We start from the raw sequence: 8,366 nt of genomic DNA on the forward strand, positions 1-8,366 counted from the left end.
ATTCATTTGAATTATTACCCTTTAGAACCCCCCTCCCCCCTCCCACTCTCATTGGAATCATTCTCTATGGTTAAACCCCCTGGATAGATAAATAGAGATCTCGATGTGAAACAAGGACTCTGCGAGTTTTTACAATTTTTTCCTAAATTGTTAGTTTCCGGTTAATTTTCTTTTTCAACAACAATAAAATACTGCAAAAACTTAAATATAAGAAATTAAACAAACGTATATTTCACGCTCCATCGAGTAAATTTGAAGGAACGGTGTAATTTTAAGTTAGCCATTTATCCCATCAACAGTCAAGTAAAAATCGTAATATTTTTGTTTAGAAAAAAAAGATATTCTGCTCCATGTATTTCCTTCCTTTTCTTAGATTCACTAATCCATAAGCAGCTTTTATAGAGAATAATTTGATTGAAAATAGTCTATTTTCAGATAGAAAAACGAGAATGACCGCGTCAATTTTGCTCCGACAATAGGGTACCATTGTGAATCGGACTTATAACTCTTATAAATAGGGTACCTTTGTGAATCAGACTTATAACTCTTCCAAATAGGGTACCTTTGTGAATCGGACTTGAAACTATTCCAAAGTAGGCCAAAATTAAGTCCACAGTCCTTAACAACCAGAAATATCAGACCTAATTTTCTTTAAATATTTTGAATTGTAATAAAACGCTGTTCATTTTAAGAAATCAATCTAAATTAAAGAGTTGATATTTTTTAATGAGTTAAAACTGCTTTTAAATTTCGTTAAGTAGAAGGTAAGGGTGGTTTCCAAAAATATTTTAACGTTCAATTTTTAAATGGTTCGTTCAAGGTCTGGCTGTAAAATGAAACGCTACGGATCTTCAATGATTTTAAATTGATTTCTCTGAATGAAAACATCGTTAAATGAACATTTAGATTTTTAGAAGAAAATATTGCCGTGAAAATACAATTAATGTGGTTTGGGGAATCCAAAAAAATAATTTTGTTCCAAGAATTTGGTTTAAAAGTGAATTACTCACTGCTTTTGATTACAAGGATTACAAGGGGTCAACGTAAACAATTTTTTATGTACAGTGAAACCCTTAATAACAAATACGTCGAAAGAATTCATCAAATGTCGTATTCTTCACTTTCTGATAATGGAATGTTGCCGATATTTAGTTTTAAAATTAAATAATTATATGGAACTCTTTAAAACTGTTTCCGTATATTTATGGCTATTTACTTATTTTCGCAAATACTAAAATTTACGTAACGAAGTATAAAACTCATTGAAAAATTGTCAAGACGACATTTGATAAATTCTTCCGATGTATTCGTTATTAAGGGTTTCACTGTATATTTCCGTTGGTAATCTTAAAATATTTCAGTTTGTTGGAGGAATAAGAAGTAAGTTATTTTTCTTTTTTATTACATTGTAGAATTAATTGTTTTCCTCAATCTCCTTAATTTTACTGCACTAGATATTAAAAGTACATTTGCACAAGGTTATCATGCTTTTGCCATGCTGAATATTTTTAATGTTATCAGTTGATCAGTTAGAAGAAGAATTACTCTTCGACCTACAGGGTTACAAAAAAAGAATGAGACTTAATACCAGCAGCTGTAAACTTTTTTCTTTCTTGTCCCATTTAATATACATTTATGGCAGAATTTACCCATTCAAAATAATAGATTGTATTAATTAGTAGTAAAACTAATTTTGGAAGTTAAATTTTAGAGTTAATAATCACAAAATACCCTTAGACTAAGCTTTTCTAAATTGTGGTCTGTCTTTTTTGTGTTGTTAATATTACTGGAGATATGAATAACTTCATACAGATCTTGAAAATTTAGGCTTTATTAAATAAAATAAATTTTAGAAATACCAGGACGAGAAGAATTTTGTGGTTATTGTTTCAACAATCATTCATTTGAAAGCAGGTGAACGACTGAATGTCACAAATAAATTCAAAGTTCAAAGACGACTTTCAATTCGTCTTGCTTACTGTCATGTTTCGTGGGACACCCTGTACATTATCATTTAGCACTAACAGTATAGCTATACAAAATAAGACAAGAAAAAACGCAAAGATAAAAGGCTAACCAAAAAATGTTCATAAATTTAACATAATTGTGAGAATTTTTTAAATATAAATTATTTTGCTTATTATTTCAAGTTAATGTTGATAACGGTATATTCCAAATATCTGGTTTCAGACCGTATTTTACCCAGACACATTAAATAGTAGGAGTGGTCGCTTAGGGAACTAGGGGTCAAACATCGTCCATTTGTTGTAATTGTGTGTGTCGTATTTGTTTGTGTCTGCACTTATAATAATTACATAAGCCACATATACAAGGAATGATGCTACCCCACTGCACTGGTGTAATTATGGGGGGGGGGGGGTTTTTTTTCTTACCCCCCCCCCCCCTTAATATGTTAAATTTATGGCTTCAACAGGGTTTCAGGTCCCAACAAGTGAGCCCCCTGGAAAGAAAACAAATTAAGCCCCCTCCCCCTGACGAAATCCTGTATACGCCATATCCCCCCTCCTCCCCTCCTCTTCTGAAGCATATCATTAAAAAAAACATTATAATTGACGCATTTCTTACTAACAATATCCAGTTAAACTTGTAATTGGATGAAAAATAAGCAACGAATTCTAATGAAAACTGTTTCTGTATTTAATCAGATAAAACTGGTTCTTGATAAATTTAATAAAAAAAATCAATTAAAAGCTTTCCATGCAAAGAAAACGTTAGAGATCTAGAAATGAAATTCGGGGAATCCCCGAAAATTTAATAACGTACGTACGTTTCCTCTGCTGAATCAACTTTCAGAGCCCCCCCTCTTCTTATTCTTCGCTTCTTTCCCTCTCTACACTAACCGTTTATTTCCTCTCTTTTTCCCTTCTCATACCCTCTCCACCTTAAACTTTCTTCTCCCTCTCTTCTTTCCCTTCACCTTCTCCTCTCTCTCATCCTAATCTTGATTTTTATCATTCATCCCTCGTTTTGTTTTCTGTTCCTCCGGCTTTCTATTCAATTATTTTTCTTATTCTCCTCTTCAGTCTTGTTCTCTGCTCCTTTCTACCCTTTCATCTCCTTCTATCCTTCTTTCTCCCCTTTCTTCTCTCCTCCTTTCTACCCTTTCATCTCCTTCCCTCCTCCTTTCTACACTTTCATCTCCTTCTCTCCTCCTTTCTACACTTCCTTCTCTCCTCCTTTCTACCCTTCCTTCTCTGCTCCTTTCTACCCTTCCTTCTCCCTTTCTCTTCCTTTCTACCCTTCCTTCTCCCTTTCTTTTCCTTTCTATCCTTCCTTCTTCTTTTAAACTCTTCCTTCTCTCTCCATTTTTATACTCTTCCTTTTCCTTCTCTTTCACTTCTTACCCATATCCTTCTCCTTTCCCATCCCCTTCTATCAATTTCTCTAGACCCACCTTAATATATTTCTTTAAATAATATTCTAATTAAAGATTAGAATTATCCAATATCCAGTTAGGTAGATTTAATCCTATTTTCCTTGTAAAACCGGTAATATTTAGAACCAAACATGGAAAGGTTACAGTATTATACACATATATACTGCCTGTATACTGCCTGTTCAACTGCCTATAGGGTTGACGGTGTGGGAAAACCCTACAGCCCGGCAGTTTAATTCTTGTGCTAAAGCAGTGAATACGTATTTCATAAGAACCAGGATTTTCAGGTGAATTTGCGTCATTAAAAATCTACGAAACACTGTGAATTTATGCGATAGATAATGAAAATCAAAGGAACCAAAGGGGCTAATATGTCGGGGGAGGGGGGGGGGTATAGTTGGGGAATCACATTTTACTGACACGTAATGAGTATTATGACTGCTAGAAATAATTATTATAAAAACAATAACAATTTACCTTGACAATGCATAATGTTTATTTCACTGTTTACTAACTGCTTTTTTTTAAAATCAACCAGTTATTCGTAAAAAACCTTTAACGTAATAAATTTATTTTGAAATAAATTCATATTTTTCATTAACAATTTTGATAACGAAAGATTTATATCACTTCTTATTAGGGTTGGAGGTGGGGAGGATTGATCGAGGGGGGATCCTGAATATAAGATGATAATTAACTAATTAACAAAGCTCTTCATTTCTTTTATCACATTTTCGAGAACCTTTCCTTAAACACAAATATAAAACTAATATGATAATATTTTTTATGGGTTTAAAGATATTTTTTGGTCTCAAGTTCCCCTAATCTATTAATTGTGTTAATGATTTTTAACAAGTATTAACAAAATATATTCTACATTTTTTCCACATATTCCTTGACTTGTGTTTAGTTAAGTTCCTGTAGAACTTTGCAATTCTCTGCAATTTCATGAATTCAAACAAATAAGCAATTTTTGCTCCACCTTAGTTATTAAACGCACTAATAACAGGAAACTTCGGTAAATCTCAGTTAATGAAGGGGGGAGTGGGGGGTAAGAAAAAAGGGAAAAAGAGTGGAAGGGGGGGGGCGGAAGTTAGAATCTGATAAAATGAGAATAAAAGACTAAACGACTGTAGATAGGTTAGTTGAAAGAAGGGTAGAATGTAAGGAAGGGTAGAATGTAAAGAAGGGTAGAATGTAAGGAAGGATAGAATGTAAGGAAGGGTAGAATGTAGGGTAGGATAGAATGTAAGGAAGGGAAGAATGTAATGAAGGGTAGAATGTAAGGAAGGGTAGAATGTAAGGAAGGGCAGAATGTAAGGAAGGGTAGAATGTAAGGAAGGGTAGAATGTAAGGAAGTGTAGAATGTAAGGAAGGGTAGAATGTAAGGAAGAGAAGAATTTAAGGAAGGATAGAATGTAAGGATGGGTAGAATGTAAAGAAGGATAGAATGTAAGGAAGGGTAGAATGTAAGGAAGGGAAGAATGTAAGGAAGGGTAGAATGTAAGGAAGGGTAAAATGTAAGCAAGGGAAGAATATAAGGAAGGGTAGAATGTAAGGAAGGGTAGAATGTAAGCAAGGGTAGAATGTAAGGAAGGGTAGAATGCAAGGAAGGGTAGAATGTAAGGAAGGGTAGATTGTAAGGAAGATAAGAATGTAAGGAAGGATAGAATATAAGGAAGGGTAGAATGTAAGGAAGCGAAGAATGTAAGGAAGGGTAGAATGTAAGGAAGGGTAGAATGTAAGGAAGGGTAGAATGTAAGCAAGAGAAGAATATAAGGAAGGGTAAAATGTAAGGAAGGTTAGAATGTAAAGAAGGGTAGAATGTAAGGAAGGAAAGGATGATGAGATAAAGATAAAATGAAGATGTTATACATATTTTAAACTCTACACTGTCAAGAACAATTTACTTAAAAGAAAATTTTCATTTCTCTCTTTTCCTATTTAATATTTATAAATTCTGCCATCAGTAAACTAGAAACACTTATTTATTCATTCTAATGTGAGAATTTTATGAAAAAATTTCATTTTAGTTTTCCTGGTGAGCCTAAAACTATAGAACAACAAGTTACAGCTTAAATATTTAGTTTCAGTTTAAATGTAAAGTTTCAGCTTTAATGCCGCTCGTGACTTAAATTAAGTTTAATTTAACCCTAATCATTTTTTAACACAAATTTTAAGATATAGCTTAACACTCGCGCATTCTTAAGTTTTTGTGACTTAGCTATATATAATTTTGAAGAAACTTTGGTGGGTCTACTGCATTTTTATATTCAATTGAAGCAACAGAATTACAGTGACTTTCTCTTTAAAAATTTGTATGCCCAAGTCACGCCTGTATCCTTTATTCATTGATTTCAAATCGGAGGTTTTCTGTAAAAGTGACTCGCTAATTTGTGCAGCAAAAACAAATAATGAAACTGAGTTAAACACTTTTTCAGAAAGTAAAACGTCGGGACGTATCTTCCTCATGTTGTTGTTCAAATAGTAAGATTAAGGTACTATTGTGAATTGGGCATGCAAGTCTATACATTACCTGACAGGTCCTTCAAGTCTAAACATTACCTGACAGGCCCTTCAAGTCTATACATTACCTGACAGGTCCTTCAAGTCTATAAATTACCTGACAGGTCCTTCAAGTCTAAACATTACCTGACAGGCCCTTCAAGTCTATACATTACCTGACAGGTCCTTCAAGTCTATACATTACCTGACAGGTCCTTCAAGTTTTATAGTCACTGATTTACAATATGTAAGGGAAAATCAATTGTGAATTAATCTTTTTTTATAAATGTAATAATTTGTTCTTGCTTGTATGAATATTCTGTTCAATACAAAATAAAAAAAAAGTTTCTAAAAAAATGAAAACAAATTTATAAAAATTCTAAAACTTCTCTGTAAAATAGACAATAAATGTTTATTATCTTTTTATCCTTTAATCCGAAACCAATTCAGCGAAATCATTGAAAAAGATGAAGAAATACATTCAAGGCTCTAGCCCCCCCCCCCCCCCCCACTTTTTATGAAATTGAAGTATTTATATTCTAATTTCTTAAGAATTATAGGTAGGACCTCTTACAGGAGATTTTTCATTTCAAGATAATTTATTTGCATTTCATTGGGTTTTCCAAAAAGTCTTGTTTCTAATAATATTACAACCAACACCATTTATGAGGTTTTAATGACATTGAATTGAACACTTGCCTCTAACTCAACCTGATGAAATCCTTAGTTTAAAATATCAAAGGTCTACGACATGAGTTTAGTAATATGACAGGGTTAAACAAGTTTAGAGTTCAGAGAAAAAATTGCTTTGATTGTATTTTTTAGTTGTTTTTCTTGTTCTGATTCTCCCCCTGGCTATAGCTCGGCACAATTAAATCTGAACAATGTATTGTTTAAAAACTCGGTTGAAAACATGAAATAACATAAACCTAGGTTTATTATTTCTTAATTATAACATATAATGTAAACCTGGATCATTCAATGCACTTCAGTCCCCGACAAGCTCTGATATCATCATTATGTAAGTATGAAGTATTACGCGGACACTCACGTAGTGACGTAGTTCCGCATTTTAAACCAACTTTTTAAAAAGATTTTAATTTCAATGACACACCGCAAAACTTGTATTTTTTAACTTTTCCATCTATCTATTTATATAAATTTGCTTGTCTGTTTGTACCTAATAAACGTCAAAACGGCTAAACTGATGGAGCCCAAAATGTTGTGTGGGATTTCTCATAGGAAGGTTTATAGATATCAAAATTTCAAAAATTTGTCTAACATAACTCGATTTTAATTAAAGTTTGAAAATCCACGAATTATATTATAGAATCTGCTAACTTTTTTGTTTTTCTTTTACAATGTATTATTCAAAGAGAAAATGTTCACAATTGAAATAGATAAAAGCCTACTTTGCATGTCTGTTTGTCTGGGTGTGTGTATGTTTGTATCCAATAAATGTCAAAACGGCTGTACCAATCGGAGCCAAATTTTGTGTGGGACCTCACATGACCCCAGGGAAGGTCTATGAATGATCAAAATTTCAAAAATTTGTCTCCAACAAAATTCGATTTTCATTAAAATTGAAAATCCACGAACTATTTTTTACAAAATCAGCAAACTATTTTTTTGGCTTTGTTTTTCAATGTATTCAAAGAGAAAATGTTAACAATTGAAATAGAAGATGGGCGCTAAGCGCCCTGTAAGCCTAGTGTTAAATATAAATGTGTAAAAGTGACATATCTGTCGATGTAATAGATATGTCATTCAGAAATAGATCATTAAGTTTGTTATTCCTGTCAATAGGAATTCTAGTTATAGCATTCTGATTCTAGCATTCTGATTCTAGCATTCTGATTCTAGCATTCTGATTACTATATTTTTAAAAGTCGAGACCAAATAATATCAAAGTTTGTTAGATTTTTTCTAACATAGTTCAATACGCGCGTCAAAGTAAAGTAAATTTCATGAAAGAACTAGATCTAAAATACGCGCGTCAAAGTAAAGAAAATTTCATAAAAGAACTCGATCTCAAATATTTTCAATCGTAATTCCCTTAATGAAGAGTTTCGGAGAAGAGAAGACCAAACATTTTTTGAATTTCTGATAAATTTTCTCAAACTTATATGGATGCGTATAATGAAAAAACTAAAGGAAATACGAGGTCACAAAGTTGTATAATTAATGTCGCATAGTGGTGCACAGTGTCACAGTATACATCTAATAAGAGCACATATTTAAAAACTATTTGTAATAATTCTATTGAATTTTTTAAACTGTTCCAAAGAAAAGGTTCCAAAAGCAATGCTAGTAACTTTTTAAAAATCATATCATTGTCGCATAAAATCATATTATTGTCGCATAAAATCATATTATTGTTGCATAAAATCACATTATTGTCGCATAAAATCATATTATTGTCGCATAAAATCATATTATTGTCGCATAAAATCATATTATTGTC

At 32.3% G+C, this 8,366-nt stretch overlaps 1 protein-coding gene across 2 annotated transcripts in view; it reads left to right on the forward strand.

Moving 5' to 3' along the window:
* The first annotated feature begins 3,576 nt into the window (after positions 1 to 3,576).
* Positions 3,577 to 8,366, forward strand: part of LOC111714751 (sodium-dependent nutrient amino acid transporter 1) — a 14,897-nt gene continuing 10,107 nt past the window's right edge. Inside the window, exon 1 of one of the 2 annotated variants that reach the window (XM_023489934.1) lies at positions 3,577 to 3,684. The gene's annotated coding sequence lies outside the window, so the exon portion shown is untranslated. Of the gene's footprint in view, positions 3,685 to 5,871; positions 5,896 to 8,366 lie in introns of those variants that run through there. The other variant, XM_023489935.1, reaches the window with a different exon arrangement.

The sequence above is a fragment of the Eurytemora carolleeae genome, unplaced genomic scaffold (genome assembly GCF_000591075.1).
Source record: "Eurytemora carolleeae unplaced genomic scaffold, Eaff_2.0 scaffold1641, whole genome shotgun sequence".
Classification (NCBI taxonomy): Eukaryota; Metazoa; Arthropoda; class Copepoda; order Calanoida; family Temoridae; genus Eurytemora; species Eurytemora carolleeae.